We start from the raw sequence: 18,868 nt of genomic DNA, 5'->3' as shown, positions 1-18,868 counted from the left end.
TCCCCTCACAGATATCAGAAATCTTCCCAAAACTCTTGTCTGCATTTGTTGGCCCATAGCTTAGAGACCTCCTACACTCCCTGTGGTCTCAAAGTCCATTTAAATTTCCAAAACTGTTCATGCCTAAAGCCTATTGGCCAGAGAATGACTCTACTTTTTTTGAATTTTATTTCTCTCTTGCATTCAAGGTCCTTTACAATTTTGCCTTTCTGACCTGGACTCCCCATGGACCCTCCAGGACCTCAGCAGACCTCTCATTTATTCCCACTGCCATACTTTGGTTCCTATGTCTGTCCAGCCTGAGATGCCCTTGCCATTCCTTCCTGCCTTTCATTAACAACTTCATTCACCCTAAATTTACTGACCTCCTTCTCTGGGCCAGACCATGGGTTGGGAGTCAGAAGGTGAAGACAGAGCTTCTGCTCTGATGGAGCTAGTGAGGGTGAGAGAAAAGGTAAAAGAACTGGAAACACGATGTAGTCATTAAAACAGTAAGAGAGAACTCATGGCACTATTGGGGCACACATCGGGGAATGGCCAGAGGAGGGGCAAGAGGCCTCTTTCCACCACCTCTAGGCAGCCTCCCCTGACCCTGCCAGCATGGCCTCCTCAAGCAGGCAGTCTGTGCAGGGCTTAAGAGTCCATATTTGGAGGCCTGGCTGCCTGAGTTTTTAATCTCAGCTTTATCACATACTAGCTGTGTGGCCTTGGGTTAATATCTTAACGTCTCTGAGCCTCAGTTTTCTAACATGTAAAATGGAGATAATAATACTACTGACCACTAGAGTGACTACAAGAATTAAATGATATAAATACGTGTCTGGCACAGTGTTGGTGCTACAGAAGTGTTTGCTATTATTTTCTGGGGCCTTTGTATATCCATGCCTGTGGGTCATTTCCAGCACATTAGAGCTGCCCCATAAACACTGCTGGAAGGTGGTATTCAAGAAAATGGTGACTTTCATCTATATAGATACATATGTATCATCATAACCCTCTGCCTTGATCGCCATAATGACAATTCTTCTGTTGGAAGTACTCTATCTCATTGGCTCACACACTATACATAGACTCCCAAAGAGTGCTGATAACATTGCATTTTGATTGGCATTTTTTTAAATGATATTTTAAAAAAACTTCTGTCTTCAATGTCCAAGAATAGACTTCTCAGTAAGTCTTCCAGCTTCAGGCCTTGGACAGAATTGGAAGAGGAAGTGATCATTTGTCGTCTTTCTTTATAGACTGCATTTCTGGCATCAATTCCATGCTAAATAAGACTTTTTAAAAATAGTCTTAACAAGCATTTTGACAGAGACTCCATTATGGATACAGAGAGATGTAGCCGTGGAGTCAGCATGTATGAAATCTGACCTGGCCCCAGACATCTGGCCAGTGGCCCTCTCCTGAGGGATATGTCCAATGGCAGTGGGGACACTGGCTCAAGGTGACCATTTTGGAATATGGTGTTGGTTTGATGCTAAAGCTCTAAATGTCTCCCTTCCTTCAGCTGACACTCATTCCCTGTGTGAGGTAGGATTAGCCAACTGAGAGGCTGTTCATTCCACAATGCCCACTGCCCTGTTGGGTGCATTAAATGAGCCCCTCTCAGGGACATATCCCAGGGTGGGTCTTTTTTAGAGCCTTGTCTCTGCAAGATCAAGTCAAGATCAAACCTAAAATGTCAGTGAATATTGGCTGAGTGCTTTCATACATAAGTGATGGGCTTGGCTGGAAGGAGGGATTGTGTGGAGAGGGAAATGCCAGACTGTCACTGAAGAGCAGCATTGTGGGGTAGAAGGATCTGGGTCTTCACAGGCAGACATGCCTGGGCTCTGTGGAGCTTGTATCTTCCTCTCTGTGTACTCTGGGTTCCCATCTGTAAAGTGAGGATAATAATGATTGCTTTATAGGGATATGGTAAGGAATTATAATACTTACCATTGCAAATGCAGGAATGATCACTATTATATCACCTAAATACCCTGTAGAGGCAGGATAAGTCTGCACACAAAGATCACCTTAGGCAGGATAGTAGATGCTTCATTCTGGAGAGGAAGACAGGAACCTGCTGCCAGCCAGGATCCCAAAGTAGCTGCTGTCATGGCACCCACCCAAAGTGGCTCTAAGGGCAGCTAACTGATGCCCACAACTCTATGCCTGCCACAGGCCCATCACTCCTCAAACATTTCATCAGAGGTTGCTGCTAATTCCGGAACCCCTGCCTTACCCCTCTTCATCCTGGCCACTGGGGATTCCTCTCCATACTCCCTCTATTCCCCCACTTTCTCCTTCTCCCTGCCTTCTCTCTCCCTCATTGCCTCTATTCCTTCTCCTATTCCTCCTCTTTCTTCTCTTCTTTCTGCTCTAATCGCACTGCTCTGCCTTTTCTTCTTTTGGCCAGAAAGAAAGTGAAAAATCAAGTGGGACTGGGAAATAGAAGGGAAAGGAGCCACCTCTCAACATCCTTGATTCCAGTCAATGTGGCCACCAGCACAGCTAGGGTCAAGATTCCAATCTGAGTGTGCTCCCATCTGGAAGACAAAGCTGGAAGATAGCAGAGACACCCCAGAGCCCAACCCAACTTAGTACCTGCAGGAAAATGATATCCCTGGGGCAGAAGGAGATTTAAATCCTTCCAAGCTCATGGGAGATCTAGTATTCCAGACTCCAATCAGGATCTTTCCCCTAGACTCAACCACGTGGTGTCCATTCAACAAGGTGCCTTTGAGACTTAACCTCCAGCCCCTTCTCTCATAAGCAGGCAGCTGATTCCCAGAACCCAAGCTGCAGGCCAGGTATCAGCTGAGCTGGAATTCAAGTGCTAGTCCCTCCATTCCTCACTGCCCTCCTCCCCCACCTTACCCACCTGCCTGTCAGCAATAGAAGGACTGGAGAGGTATGAATGATCCCCACCAAAACTCTTTCTGCCTCTCACTCCCCTGCAACACACACACCTATTGATAACGGCAGGTAGTGAAGGGGATTGTTCCTTTATTGCTCCTTTGCATTTTAAGAGATATTTATCAATTATTCAACCAATCAACAAGCAAACTTCCTGTACTCAGCACTGTGCTTACTTCCATGGGAGAATCAAAGAGGCAGAAGTTGTCACATTTACCTTGAAAGAGCTCACAACCTGGGTGAGAGAGACTAGCAGATTTTCGGCTCACATTTTTATGACATCTTTATTGAGATATAACTTATATACCATACAATTCACCCACTTATAGTGTACAGTTTAATGGTTTGGAGGCATACTCTCAGAGTTAGGCAACCATTACCACAATCAATTTTGTAATATTTTTATCATCTCAGAAAGAAAGTGTACCCATTAGCAGTCATTCCTCATTCTCCCTCCCTCAGCCCTAGGCAACCACTAATCTACTTTCTGTCTCTACAAATTTGTCTACTGAACATTTCACACAAATAGAATCATACAATGTGATGATACGATCCTTTGTGACTGGTTTCTTTCACTTAGCGCAATATTTCAAGGTTCATTTATGTTGTAGCATCATCTGTACTTCATTCCTTTTCATGACCAAATACTATCCCATTGCATGAATATATCACATTTTGTTTACTCATTCATCAGTTGATAAACATTTGGGTTGTTTCCACCTTTTGGTTATTATGAATAATGCTGATATGAAAATTTGATTGCAAGTTTTTATGTGATCATATGTTTTCATTTCTCTCAGGTATACACCTAAAAGTAGAATTTCTGGGTCATATATAACTCTATGTTTAATGTTTTGAGTAACTGCTAGACTATTTTCCTAAGTGGCTGTACCATTTTACATTCCCAGCAGCAGTGTATGAGGACTCCAACGTCTCCATATTCTTGCCAATACGTATTTGTCTTTTCGATTACAACCATCTAGTGGGTGTGAAGTGGTATCTCATTGTAGGCTTGATTTTCATTTTCTTAATGGCTAATTACATTGAGCATCTTTTCATGTACCTTTGGCCATTTGTATATCTTTTAGAGGAAAGCTGTCTATTCAGATTCTTTGCCCATTTTTAAATTGTGTTATTCACCTGCTTGGATTTTAACCCTTTGTTTATGAAATAGATTGACTTTCAATTACGCTAGGATTTATGAATATTTGAATCCATTTACATCTAAAAATACTCGTTTAAGAATGTTTATTGGCTCCATTGCCCAAATTGCATCACATTTTTCACATTATTCTCAAGTTAGATGGAGAAAACCGATCATCAGAAAGCCGTGGGTATAAACATGAACTGCTAGAAATACAAGTTTAGGTATGCCGTCTTTCAAACCAGAGTTTTGAACAGAATTTGAACAGAGTTCTTGACAGACAAGCCTACACTGGAAATGTGAGGTGATCAGTGTTGGTTGTCCTTCTTACAACTATGCAAGCAGAGTGGGAACCAGCCTGAGTGCAAAGAAAAGTAGCATCCACCTCTGGAATCAGAGGCTCATCTGGCCTAGAGGCAATGGATTTGGGAATTATTCACACCTGGGGGGATCTGCTGTGCCCTCCTCCTAGTTTCCCATCTACTCACCTGTTTGTTCCCTCAACTCCCCAGTGCATACACTAACCCAGCCAGCCTGATGAGGATCAACTACGTAAGTAAGAATAGGTGCCTCATTCATTGTAAGAAGCATCCTCTGAGCATCTACTTCTCTATGTGCCAGTTTCTATACCAGGCACTACGGCATTCACAAACCATTCCATAACATTAGTTAATCATGGTCTAGTGGGAAAATAGGCAGTTTCCATCCCATGCGACATACTTTGATAGAGGGACGTGAAGGGGGTTTGGGGCACAGAGGGAGGGCCTTACCCAGCCTGGATGTCCTAGAAAGCTTCCTGGAAGAGGGACCCCAGGCTGGCCCTTAATAGTTTAATAGAAGTTATTTAAGAATCCTTGGCTCAAGACATAGTGTATGTACACACCCCCGGAAGGAGAAAAACCGCAGTGACTGTAAGTTCAAGTTTTTTTGATCCACAGCATTTATAATAACAGAACAGCTATGCTCCTGATTTTTTCTTTCTTTGTTTGTCTATTTAATAAATCTCAGGCAAAGAAAAAAGACCAAACCCCTATCTACAAGAAATTCCTCAATTATAATAACTTCCTTCACCTACCCTGAATTCCATTCCACCCAGCTCCAGATTTAAAGATGTGTGCTTTAAATTCACAGATGGACTGTAACTTTCTCAGAAGCAGAGACAACTTAGATTTCTCTTCTGTCTTCCATAGCTCCCAGCAAGACAGTAACCTTCCAAAAGGCAGAAAGTGTGTCTTTTCTATCTGTGCCTAAATCTCCAACTCTGAAAAAAGAGTCTGGCACAAAGAAAGGGTCCAGTGAACATTGGAAGTTGAGGGCAGCTTCAAGGCTGAGCTGAGTCAAGACTTGGGCAAGCCTGAGCCCTGGGTCATGGAATCTTTAAGGGTAGGGCCAGGTGTTTCTCATTTGGGGGACCCTCCAATACTCATTTTGGAGTCCCTCAAGCACTAAGCCTGGCACAATGCCCAATGCACACAAGACAGTTAATGTCCAGTGCGTGTCTATTGAATGTGGTTGAAACATTCTGAATAGTCAAAAACAACTAACTATTTTGACAGAATGATGGCCTTTTTAGATGACTTTGAGAGAAGAAAGAGGGAACAAGACTCAGTTTAGAGGACAGTGAGGAAACATCAGATGGCTATGAATTTGGATGGAACAGAGCCTCTCCCAGAGCACTATTGTTGGCCGTGAGTTCTGATCTGAGCTCTGCCATCTGAAACTGGGCATCTAAGGTACTAATTGAAACAAGGAGTTTCCACTTCTCAGGGGCACTGGCCCAATAGCTGTGATGGCTGCTAGGGCTAAGGTGAGTTTTCTTTGTGTCAGGGAGACTTGCATGACTGAACCTGGAGGACAGAAGCAAGGTGAGAGAAGTATCCTGAGTTGCTCTTAAGAAGTCTTGATTCCCACTAATTTTTAACAATTCTCTCTCTCTCCCTCTTCTCTCTCTTCTGAAAGTTTTTTGGATCTTTGCTTTATCTCTGGTACTCTGGCCTTGGTGTAGCACATTTTTCATGTGCTAAGCATGTGGCAGGCTCTTTCTATCTGAAACTCAAGTCCTTCAGTTCTGGGAAATATACTTTTATTATCTCTTTGATAATTTCCTCCCACCAATCTTCTGTTCTCTCTTTCTGAAGCTCCTATTAGTTAAGTTTAGGCCTCATATATTCAATCTGTAATTTATTTTCTTTCTTTCTTTTTTGTCATTTTGTTCCTTTTTCTGCTTTTTTATTCTCTGTTCTGGAATGATTCTACATGAGGGTGATAAGCCAGGTAGTCAGCATTCTTGTGGGGGCTGAGCAAAGGAGAGGCATTGGGCTCTCCCCAGTCAATTGTGGACTTTGAGTTGACCCCTGTGTTTTCAACACCATCCCCCAGAACCCCCTCTGTCCTGGGTTAATATCCTCAGTTCAGGCCTCACTGATAGAGTTTCTTTGGAGTCATCTCCCATGACCAGCCAAAGAAGAGGAGGACTTCAGTCTACCTGCTCCTTGTACAGACTTGCATTCTATCTGTCTGTCTGAGTCTTACCCTTGCCTCCCCACTCCTGGAATTTTGGCTCTGGGCGTGAAGCAGTTAAGTTCTCACTGCATCTCTGCTTCAGATAATGCATTCCAGCCATCTCCTTAACCTGCATCCCACCTTCCCCAAAGTATGGATCTATTACCCACTGTCATATTTGCTCCTATTCTCTTTGTCTTTGCAGATTTACATAATTTTTATTTCTTTTTTCTGCTATTTTATTGATCTATCAGGAGAGAGTAGAAATAAATGCATGTGTGCAAGTCACCCTGTTTAACTCAAAGTCTCTATTTTTATTTCTTCTTTTGTTTAAAAGAAATGCAATTTTATGCTGTCTCATACCAAACAGCTGTGATTGGATTTTAACAATTTAGAATGCCATTTTTTTCTTGACAGTTCTAACACATTTTCAAGAGCCTTAAAAAAATTCTCTTCTGGGAATTTCAAGAACCGATATATTCAACTCCCTCCCATCCTCAAACCCCCACCTCCCCAATAAAACCAGAAACCCAGATAATCCACTTAGGATTCAATCAACAAGGATTTGATGGGAATCAACTGCATTATTACTACATCATTAAATTGGTCACACAGGCCTCTGCAAGATCTACCTGTGGGGGTGAAAGTGAGGTTCTGAACCCTGCTGTGCTCACTTCTCTAACTGGACAATGCAGGGAGGAAGTGGGCCATCAGTCCTCAGAAAGATTTTGAAAGAGTGAAATGAGATGATAAATCTGAAAGCTCTTGGAAAATAAAAGGGCTATATAAATGCACAGTGTCATTACCAGACCTAGGGCAGCTCAGACAAATCCAGCCCTAACTCGTTGTAACATTATTGGGCAAGTACATTACAATAATCTATCGTGGAGATAGAAATATCCCTGGACATGACAAATGCTTGGAAGTGTCTATGAAGAAATGTAACATTCATTAAGGAAATTAAAGCCCAGGACATCCAAGGTTGACTCAGGAAGAGATCTTCCCCAACCCCCTCTTCCTCTGCCATGGGGATCACAGAGGACATGTATGAAGATACTGGCATTTCCAAATGGAGGGAGTCTGGGTCCCTGAGTCACCAGCAGAGGCCCTTGCTGAACCATATCAGACTTTATTTAAGTGAAAACAAAATCCTTGTTGAGCTAAGCTACTGGGATTTAAGACTTGTTTTGTTACCACAATATAGCCCAGCCTGCCCTAACTAAGAAGGGCTGCTGCCTACACACCGGTGATGAGGGAAGGAGAGGATCACTTGGATGCTAAGGGCCTTCCCTCATGCCTGGAGGTGGAGCTGAAACCAGAAAGATCTCTGTCTTAGTCTGTTTGTGTTTCTATAAAGGAATATCTGAGGCTAGATAATTTATGTATTTTTAAAAAGAAGTTTATTTGGCTCATGGTTCTGCAGACTGCACAAGAAGCATGGCACCAGCATCTGCTCCCAGCTAGGGACTAGAGCTACTTCCACTCATGTCAGAAGGGGAAGGGGACCAGGTGTGTCACATGGCAAGAGAGGAAACAAGAGAGTGGGGAAGAGTTGCCAGGATCTTTTCAACAATCGGATCTTGCAGGAACTAATACAGTTAGCACTCACACATTACCAAGAGGAGAATAGCACCAAGTTGGTTATGAGCTTTCTGCCCCCACAACCCAAACACCCCCGACCAGGCCCTACCTTCAACATTGGGGATCAAACTTCAACATAAGATTTGAAGGGGAAAAAATACTCAAACTATATCAGGCCCCCTGGATTAGGCTTCATTAAAAATTCTGGAGTAAATAAACAAGAAGTGGCAAGATTGGAAGCAATTCACCTCAAAGGACATTACTTCTTCAGGGGGCTGCCACCGGGTGCCATCTTCTGTTTCCTGATCTTCCCCCTGTGACAGGTCCCACAGCGCCATCTCACAGGCCTACTATGGAACCTATCTTCGTGGAGGGACTTTTCTGCCTCCGTTTCTTGGGGGAGGGGGAACCAACATTAGCCATGGCCTCCCTGACCAAAGAGACCCTGCCCCTGCCCAGAGGTGTGAGGTCTCCCTTTCATATCTTTCCTCCTTTCAAGGCTTTTTTTGGAAGACTCAGCCTTCAGCCTTCAGTTTCTGCCACAAGGACAGGTGCAGAAAGGGTGGCCTTGTCTTACCAACCTGCCTAATTTATGTTGAAACACAAATGATCCTCAGTCCTGACTAAAGTCATAGCTTTGAAAAACAGAAGTCCCTTGGACATCACATATTTCAGTAGATCTTAATCTTTTTTGAGTCACATAACCCTGTGAGGATCCAATGAAATCAGAAAAACACAAATATACACACTTTAACGAAACATTAAATGTGATTTTTTTCTGGTAGTGCCAGGATTATCACTAACCCCAACCTCGGGAGAAATGAGTCATCATGTATCCCACATTCTATGGTGAGCCCAAGGCAGTTAGAGCCAGACATTCACACCCCACCCCAAGGCTTGGATGAAATGGCAGAGCCAGGCCTGCCATCTCCAGCCATGGGCCACACTGTCCTTTACCAGTCTGTTTAACAAGGGTAAAGGGGACTCTCCCAAGGAGAAGGGATGTTGGTGGAGAAGAAGATCACACTCCTCTGCCAGAGTCAGATGCAGGAGGCTCCAGTAGATGAACTTACAGGGATTGAGGGAGCCTGCAAGAGGAGAGTGCTGGCATCACATACCCATAGGTGACTTGGCAAGCTTAGCACTCATAGGCCCTCTAATATGGATGCTGGATGGAGTGAAGGCTGGTAATGCATTTTGGGGAAAGTTTGATATGTGTTCCTTGTTATTTGGGGTATATGTCTATACAGAGGCTGAGGCCTGCTTCTCTCCTAGAAATTTCTGAAGGTAGGAGACTGGCAGCAGCCCACATCAGCAGTGTCATCAGGAACATGGTGTAGAGAGCCCCCACCACTATCACCAACATGTGTGACTCACACCTAGTACAAGAAAGGACCCTCTTCCATGTCATGGCCCCCAGAAAAGGAGTTATGAATTTAGACTATGGGATAGAATGAAGAGTCTTGGCTGTCTGTTTATGGGTAAGTCCCCAGTTAAGGGAAAGTTGAACACCGACCCCAAAGCCCACGTACATCATTGATGTGGGGATTGCCATATCAGCCACCAGCCAGAGTTAAGACTGCCCCAAAACTCAGGGAGGCCAGCAGCCCCTGCCTCCGTTCCACTAACCAGTTCTCAGATGTGATGAAAGACTTCTGCTGTCTCTTTTTCTTCTCTTTGCTCTCAACCTTGAAGGACCCAGACCAAAGGGATAAAGGGGAGCAGGTGTCTGAAAGACATATCCCAGACCCCCAACTCTGTGGTGCCAGGCAAGGGAACAAATTATAACTACCTTGCTCCTACAAGTTCCTAGAGTCATGGATAAAATCTTCACTGGAGGAGGAGAGGAGAGGAGAGGAGATCCAAATTGAGCTTCGGATTGAAACTTTGAACTGGACTCAATTTCTGATAACTGAAAGTGACAGAAAAGTGATGGATTCTGCCAAAGATGTTGCTAAGGACTGAAAAGAGTCAACATACATAGTTAAAGGCAATGATTAGAGAAAATGAAATCATCTCATGCTTATAACCCAACTGAATTAAGACTATTCAATAAATCACATATGCACCCAAAATTTGGCATCTGATTTCAATATGTTCATGTACCACCAAAGATTTTTTTAAATAATTATTTTATTTTTCATTCAACCCATCCATTTTGTAGATTAGTGTAACCAGAGTAGAGGTAGTTTACCCAAAGACACATAGCTAGTAGCCGAACTTAGAGCAATTCACACCCATTGACTTCTGCAGGGTCAGTGGAAGCACCTGTGCCTATCATTGTCCTTAATCATCCCACTGGGCCTGCAAGGGTAGTGCTTCAAATCCAAACCACTGAATAGTTTTTTCTGTCCCCAGATACTCTGAGGCAATCTGAAGGCAAGCCTGCATTAAAAAGAATACCATCTCTTAGCTGGTGCTTTGCATACATTTGAGACTTTGAGACCAAGAATACAGGATAGGAAGACAAGCTGCATGATGCACTGCTTTGCTTAGAGCCCTGTGATTTCAGGACACGCGCATGCATATTTATACATAAGTTAAATAAAGGCCAAAACAAATCAAAAATAAAAAGATTGTTGGATGGTCTGCCACTTTGGACAATTCACCTAGATTTATTCCCTCCATAATTGCTGACTACTGCATTTTAAGAGTTAATGGCCCCAAGGCCTAATTAAGGGAAGAAATGAAACAGAATCTGAATAATGAACAGATTCTCATGCCCACATATAAGAAAATATGTGTGTTTCCAAGTTTACCTTAAATACCACTGAATTGTTTTATTTTTAAAAATTATAAGCCAACCTTTCTTTCCTGTTAGAAATTGTGCAAACATGGCACATCTTCAGCATGCCTTGCTAACCACAGATTCTATTATGTGTTTAATAATTGACTATTCAATAGAGCATTGATGCATTTTTGTCTGGAACTAATTCACCTTTGTCTGTGCTTCAGCATGAATGTTCAGTGAATCACAGATAGGATCGTAGAAGCGCTTCAAGTGCTGGCTGCCTGACACAGATCCACATCCTTAGGATTATTCATGTCAGGCCTGGGTTCAGAAACGTTCTAGCATGCTAAAACCACCTGAAACTGTGATTTATGAAAGTCAGAGAGTGCAAGAATACACCTTTTCCCTTCTAATGAAAACTAACAAATCACAGTCTGCAGGACACTTAAACCAGCAAAGAAATTGTAGGCTACAAAATTAACAAAAATGAACACCCTTACAGCCTATTAAGGCCATGGAGCTACCCAGCTGGAAATCAGGCTGAAGTGTGTTGACGGGGAAGCAGGTATTAGCAAATGCATATGTCTTGACTTCTCCGTAGTAAAAGGAAAATCCCTATTCCCTCCTGAAGAGTTTTCACCTTGCCTTTATGGGTTTAGATTTATGGATTTGAGCAGCACCCCAAACAGCACAAATGGTGCATAATTTTATGATGAACTGGGCACACCTTCCTGCAGGGCACTCTCCTGGGAAGGATGAGCTCTGTGCCTGAGCTCAGAGGCTGAACAGGGTTGGTGTGACATGAGCACCACAGACCTTAAAGGGGGTGGGGAAGAACTTATTCCAAAGCTGTTCTTATCCATTGCAATTATCTTGGTTATTTTTATATCAGAAACAGAAGACTTGGCGTGGACCTTGGCAGGGACTCCCGGGTACTGGCTGGAGGAAAAGGGCCCTCCAGCAGAAAGCCTGGTTGCTTGGGTCTCTGCCCAGCCATGAAATAGTAGTATTCCAGAATGGGGGAAAAGGGAGTAATGAAGTCACAGGAGAAATATCTATTTTGGTCTTTTACAGAAGCTGGGGCATATGATTTGACAGCTAGTATATTGTTTCATTAAAATTTCCATGCACTTCAAAATTCCAGCTACAAAGTTAGATGTCTAGATCACCTTCTTGTTGTACCTTGAGTTAGTCAGTGGAATTTCCATTGCTTGGGGATGTGGGATCTATTATTTTGATTTAGTGGATGTCCTAAAGGAATGAATGACTAAATTCATGTGTTCCATTAAAGGACTCTACTCCTCTGTTAGATGCAGGAGAGAAAAAAAAAATGCCTGACTTTCTCTGCCATCATCATTGCTTTGACTAGTTTCATTTGGTTGACTTGAATGCAGACATGCAAATTAGCATGTGCCCAAGGAGCAGGGGCTGAGGATTGCCTGTGCTTTCTGAGGCAGCCAGAGGGTGTGATTTAAGCTGCAGTTATAATCGAATCTGCACCTGGGCCAAGATTGGAGAGGTTGGCCTGCTGATCAATTCTATTTTTCACCAATCAGCAAAGTTGTTAAAATACCCTCAAAACCACTGCCCAAGCCTCAAGACCTCTTGAATGAACAGGAGCTAGCTGCTGTTTTTAACTTTATTATCCTTCAGAATAGTCAAGCTGGAGAATTAACAGCCAATAGTTTTAGCTATATCAATAACTTAAACTTATATAGCAGTTACTAAAATATAGGCTTTGTTCTAAGTATATTCTAAGTATTAACTGATTTATTCACAATTATATTATATAAGGTAATTATCTCAAAATTACAGATATGGAAGCTGATGCACAAAGAGGTTAAGTACCTTGCTCAAATTCACACAGCCAGTGGTAGAGCTGGATTTGGAACACAGGCTATCTGGTGCCATAGTCTATGTACTAAATCACCATGCTACTTTCTTGCATAGAGTAGAAATGCAACATGCTGTTGAATCATTAATAATGTAAAAGGTTTTGACCTTTTTTGCCATTAATTCTTTCATTCAGTCTCTAGTGTGTACACAGCATTATGATAAACCATAAAGGAATAATGAAATATAAAGATGGAGCACAATCTTTCCTTCCACAATCCAAATAGAAAGATAAGGAGTGTGCAATGGTGAAGAGCAAAGGCTTGGGGCAGAGGGATTGCCAGCTGTGCCTCTTGGCAGCTGTGTCAACTTGGCAGTTTAACTTGCTTCTCAGAGCCTCAGTTTGACCATGTGTAAAACTGAGATATTAAGCTCTGGCTTGAGGCATTCCACTCCCTTGCAGGAAGGTTGTGTTCACGTAGGCCTACACTGAACGGTCACCGTTAGAAAGTACTTGAGGTGGGATGATGGATGGCCAAGGTCTGGGGCAGCAAACATGGCCTGGTATAGGTGATCAGCTGGAGATACTGTGCTAATGTTAAGTTTTTAAAGAAGGTGTAGCAGGGCCACCAAGTGTAACCTCACAGAGGACAAGGGACACCAGACACATGGACTGTGATGTGAATAGCACTACCTGGAGTTATGCAACATGGTGACCCTAGGATGGGAGAGAAAAGCATGCCTGGAAAGGCTGAGGAGGGAAGATGTACAGAAAGGAGAAACAGGGGCAGCTACTGAGGGAATTTTTTAAAGGAGTTATTTAGAAAAGTGTAATAAATGTGATGTAACTTCCCCTTCCATCTCTCTTTCTTTTTTTTTTTCTTTTTTTTTTTCTTTTTTTTAAGACAGGGTCTTCCTCTGTCACCCAGGCTGAAGTGCAGTGGCACAATCACAGCTCACCACAGCCTCAGTCTCCTGAGCTCATGCAATTCTCCCACCTCAGCCTCCTAGTAGCTGGGAACACAGGTGCATGTACCACATCTGGCTAATTTTTTAAAAAATTTTGGAGAGACAGGGTCTTGCCATGTTGCCCAGACTGGTCTTGAACTTCTAGGCTCAAGCAATCTTCCTCGCCTCATGGCTGAGGCGAGCGCCTCAACCATGTGCCACATGCACCACATTGGCTGATGGTAGTGACTGCCTTCAGGCTGCACAAACACAGAGAGCTCCCCTTAAACCTCACACACCAACAGAGAGGTTAGAACCTGGAGACCACTGGGACACTATGGGTTCTATGGCTCCAGCTACATTATGAACTTCAAAGGGTTTGGCAATAGATAATTCTCCCAGAGAGGAAAGGCTTACCAGCTAGTCATGAGCCTGCCTAGTGTACCATCCCACAGCTCTCCACTCCCCACATCTGGGAGAATCAGGTACTATTTGCTGAGTGCCCAGATGAGCCAGACACTGTCTTGGAGATTTTGGTGTCTGGGAAGATTACGTTAGAAACCAGTCTGCCTATTGCCCTCTAAATGTCCTCTTTCCATCTGTACCCAGAGAAAATGGTTGGTAACCTTGGCCAGATGTGTTGGGGCATGCTCTGTCTCTTCAGAGGGACCCCTTCTTACACTCTAGGTAGCATGATGGTGTAATTAAACCCTATGAGGTGGGAGTTAGAATGACCATTTGACATAGATAAGGAAACCGAGTCTCTCTACATGAGAAACTTGCTCACATTACCCAGCTGCTAAATGGAAGCATTGGGATTTGAGGCCACCAGACACATGATGGGCCTGTCTGACTCAATTCTTCTCCTGCAGCCTGGCTAGAATGCTGCCCTCCAGCCTCACCTTTCCCATGCTTGCTCTCCTGTACTGCCACCCCACCTCCACTCATGCCAAAGACTTGCATCCCCCATGTATCCCTGGGCCGTTTCCGAGGCTCTTCTAAGTCCCCCCTCCAACACTCCTAAAAGCTCAGCTGAGATGCCATTTCTTCTGGAACACTTCCCTGGACACCCCACCACCACCCCCAAGGCTGAGCTCCCATGAGCTCCCATAGTGCCTGTGCTTCCCTTTATCATGGCTAATCAGTGAGTGTCATTGTCCTTTACTTCTCTGTACCCCTTGAGACTAAGCCAGGTGAGATTCATTCTCTAGCTCAGTGCCTAGACCAGGACCTAGCTCATCAGGGACTCAATAACTATTTGTGGAAATGAAAGAAAGGAGGGATGAAAAGAGAAAAGAAAGAGAGGAAGTTAGGGAGGGAGAGGAGGAGGAAAGAAAGGGGGAGACCTGACCCCCAAGGAACATCATACACTCCCCTTCCTATCCTAGCTAGTCTGACTTTCCCCCACCACTACCACCTGACCCTCATATCTGACAAAGACAGTGACTTCTCTATCTCCAGATCAGGGCACAGATTCCCAGGCTGGGGCAGTAAATTGACACTGCAGTCAATTTTTAGTCTTCCTGAAGGGCACGATTTGTTGGCTGGTGATCTGCAGTGAATTTTTAATCACAGATCAGCTACTCCCCATCCCCTTGTCCCTGACAGGTCTTGGTACTGTGTGCTGATGGAACACAGACTCTGTTTGACTAAGGTCTGCAGTGGAACTAATCAGGAAGGGAGGATTGCTGCTTAAGCCTCTGCACTGGCTGCTGAAGCCTCATGCAAACATTTTCATATAGTAACTGTCCCCTCAGTGCGGGGGACAGTTCGGAGTTGAAAGCATTAAGAGGTGTAGGGATAATTTGCTCACACCAGGTTACAGAGGCCTCATGGCCACTACTACTAGGAGAGGCATGGAAGCTGGTGATACAAAGTCTGGTTGGGGGCAAATGTGGACCTAAGACTTCCCAAGTTATAAAGACTTTCCTGTTTGTGACCTCAATAAATCCTCACAACAGACACACAGGAGGTGATATCATAAAAGTTTTTTGTTTGCTTGTTTTTTTAGTGAATGCTTATAACATGCCAGGTACTTTACACAATTGCTTTACAAACGCTACCTCTTTTATGTCCATGGAATTTAAGAGATAGTTTCTCTTATTTCACAGATGGTATGTTAAGTTCCTTGCCTAAAGTCACACAAGATGTGTGATGAAAGTTCTGGAGCATAGATTCAGGTCTACCTCCTGACAAAGGCCATGCATTTGACCAGGCTGACAAGCAATATGCCCATTTCACAGATGAAAAATTAGTACATGGTAAATTCAAGACAGAATTTGAGCAAAGGTGCAGAGAAATGAGTGTAGGCTCTGAAATGAGACAGAATGAAATTGAAGTCTTGGCTCAGCTACTTAGAAGATATGTGGCCTTGGGCAACGTGCTGAGCCTCCGTTTCCTCAAGTGTAAAACAGGAATAACAGCAGCTGTCTTTCAAGATTGTTTGCTGCAAAACCTCTCAACATGCTGCCTCGAAAAAATCAAAATATTCTTACATTGCCCATCTTCTAGATTTCTGGAGCCATCAGTCTTTAGAAGCCAATGAGTCATTCTTGGCTCAGGTTCTCCCTATGTTAAATGTTCATTCATTAAAGGTCACAGGGTAAAAGAAATAATTACTGTTGCTGAGCTCTGACCACGTTTCAGGCACTGCACTAGGCACTTCATGTGCTTGACAGTGGCCTACAAAGTTGGGATTTTTATGCATTTTACAGGTGAGGAAACTGAGGCACAGAGAGGTGAGGTGATGGTCTCGGGTCTGGTCTGGAGCAGAGCCCAGGTTTTTGGTCCCAAATTCTTTGCTGCCCATCCCACTTGTGATTTTCCATAGCAGTCAGTCACCTCCCAGAAAACAGCCCTTCCTTATTCAGAGCACCTGCTCTTTCATCAGGAGGCAAGGCCAAGTCTCACCTGTACAAGTTTGGCCAATTTTAGACAGCACAGCTCTACTAGGCAAATAACTTAATTATTTGGCCTTTTATGTTTTACTTTTCACCAGAATACAATGCATTCATCATGTAGGTAAGAGTTTTTTCCATCTGTTTGCAAATAATATTATTTAGCCTTCTTTGTACTAAAGGGAATGTACTTAGGAGTAAAAAAGAAAGAGGAAAAAGAAAAAGAAAGGAGGAAATTACAGTGAATTATAGACCTAGGGGACATAATTACAGAAATACTGCAGGTTCTGCATTAGCTGAAAAATTGCAGCCATTTCATTGTGGGAGTAAAGCTATTTTCTTTTATTTTAAAGTGGATCCTTCACCTTCCAAAGGGCTAATTATGGTACTGCCTACATGTTGTGCTCATAGGTTCCAATTTCATCTTTTCATTAACCACAATGGCAAATAACTAAATTGTGCCTGCACTCTGGACGTATCTTCGTGATGGCTCTCCTAACTGACAGGAGGAACACAGCAATCACTTGTCGCATGACTCAGTCCATGTTTTCCATAATTGAGCCCACCGAAGACCTTGTCAGAGGACCCTCCTTCAGCTCAGCCAAAAAAAATTTATAAAACAATGCAGGTGGGCAGCAGGAACAGGGAGGTCTGGGGATGGGGAGGCAGAGGGAGGGCAATTCAACGGCTGTTAAAAGATAAAAGCCCTAAACTGATGTTTATGGAGAGTCTTTAATGACATGGAGAATGTTTGAAATATAATACTTAGAAGAAAAAGCAAGATATACAATGTGTGGACAGCATGATTTCAACTGTGTTACACATACATATATACACACACATATATTATGGCATTTTATATTTAATCTATATGTATCAATTAACAGATGTCCTTAATATCCCAATATAATAACTCAACCCCTAACCTCACAGAAAGGCAGAAATCCAAAGCATCCTCCTTGATATTTCAAGGACACCCTGAGAAAAGGAGATTTCCTTTTTCCAGGGGCAGCCTCTCTCCTCTTATTCCAGCCCCTCCTCTTGGCTCAGCTGTCAATCCCCTTGAGAGATCTCAGCACCAACCTTTTGTGCCCTGCTCTTCTCTCTAAGCCACTTAATCCCTCTCAGGACAAGGACCTGTCTCCTGCATTCCCCATGGCAGCAACAACATGAGGCTGTTTTGTGAAACAGCCTTTGTCCTAAAATGTTGAGGACAATAAGGTGGAGGCTGCAGCACATGGCAAGAAAACACTGGGAACCAAAAATCCGGCTTCTGTCTCTGAAGTTGATTGAACGTGATGGGCCCAGGCAAGATTTGCCTGGCACATCGTTCATAAGGAAGCAGGTTAGTTCTGGTGCTCAGAGTTTCCTGTTCTGCCGTGTGTGTGTGTGTGTGTGTGTGTGTGTTGTGTGTGTGTGTTGTGTGTATGTGTGTGTGTCTGTGTGTGAGTGCATGCATGCACATGAGCACATATGCACATTCCTGTTTATCTCTGCCATTGGAGTGTCCCTCTCTGTGTCCCTTCCTCTCCATCCCTCTCTGTCTTTATCTCTGCCAGCTCCCCTCTCTCTATATCCCTCACTTTCTCCGTTTGTGTAACTCTATTTTAGACAATCTCTTAGGCTTCCCAACATGTTCATATATTTTCTTTTCCAATTTCTAGGATCTCAACAATGGAACTTTCCTTCTGTGCTGTCAACAAAGGACTAAAAAACTTCTGTGTGATTTGATACAGACAATTTAGAAAACTTTTGTTTCAAAGTTTCCCATCCAGACTAGCCAAGGAGAGCAAGGGAGGGGAGCTAATAAGCCCATTAAGGTGTCTTCCCAAACAAATGTTTTCCTTGTCCTTCTGCCCAAATGCAGAAACAGCTGCAGCTTTAAAAAATAGCATACTTTTATCTTTTGAAGGAAATATGCAAAAGTTTTAGCACTGGTTGTCTTTGGGTGGCAAGAAATTGTTTAGTGTTATTTATTTCTTCCTATTTTTCTGAATTTTCCAAATTGTCCACAGCAAGCATGACTACTTTATCATAATAAAATCTCCAACGTATTATGCACCTGCTAGATCTCTGACTTAATCTTCACAATAGCCCTAATAGGGAGATATTAATATGCCCATTTAGAAGTTCAGAAAGGTTAGGCAATTTACTCAAGGTCACACAAGCAGAGGTGGAAATCAAACCAGACCTTAGGCCCTGAGCCACTAAATAATGCTGCTTGTGGAGATGCCCGTCCTCTACTTCATCTGCAGGTGCAGAGCCTTGCACATACATGAAAGCTCACAAGATCATCTGAATTTCCTCACCTGACTCCTCATTGTAAATGTA

This window comes from Gorilla gorilla, chromosome 2 (assembly GCF_029281585.2).
Source record: "Gorilla gorilla gorilla isolate KB3781 chromosome 2, NHGRI_mGorGor1-v2.1_pri, whole genome shotgun sequence".
NCBI lineage: Eukaryota > Metazoa > Chordata > Mammalia > Primates > Hominidae > Gorilla > Gorilla gorilla.
The sequence above is the reverse complement of the archived record's forward strand: the minus strand, read 5'-3'. Positions refer to the sequence as shown.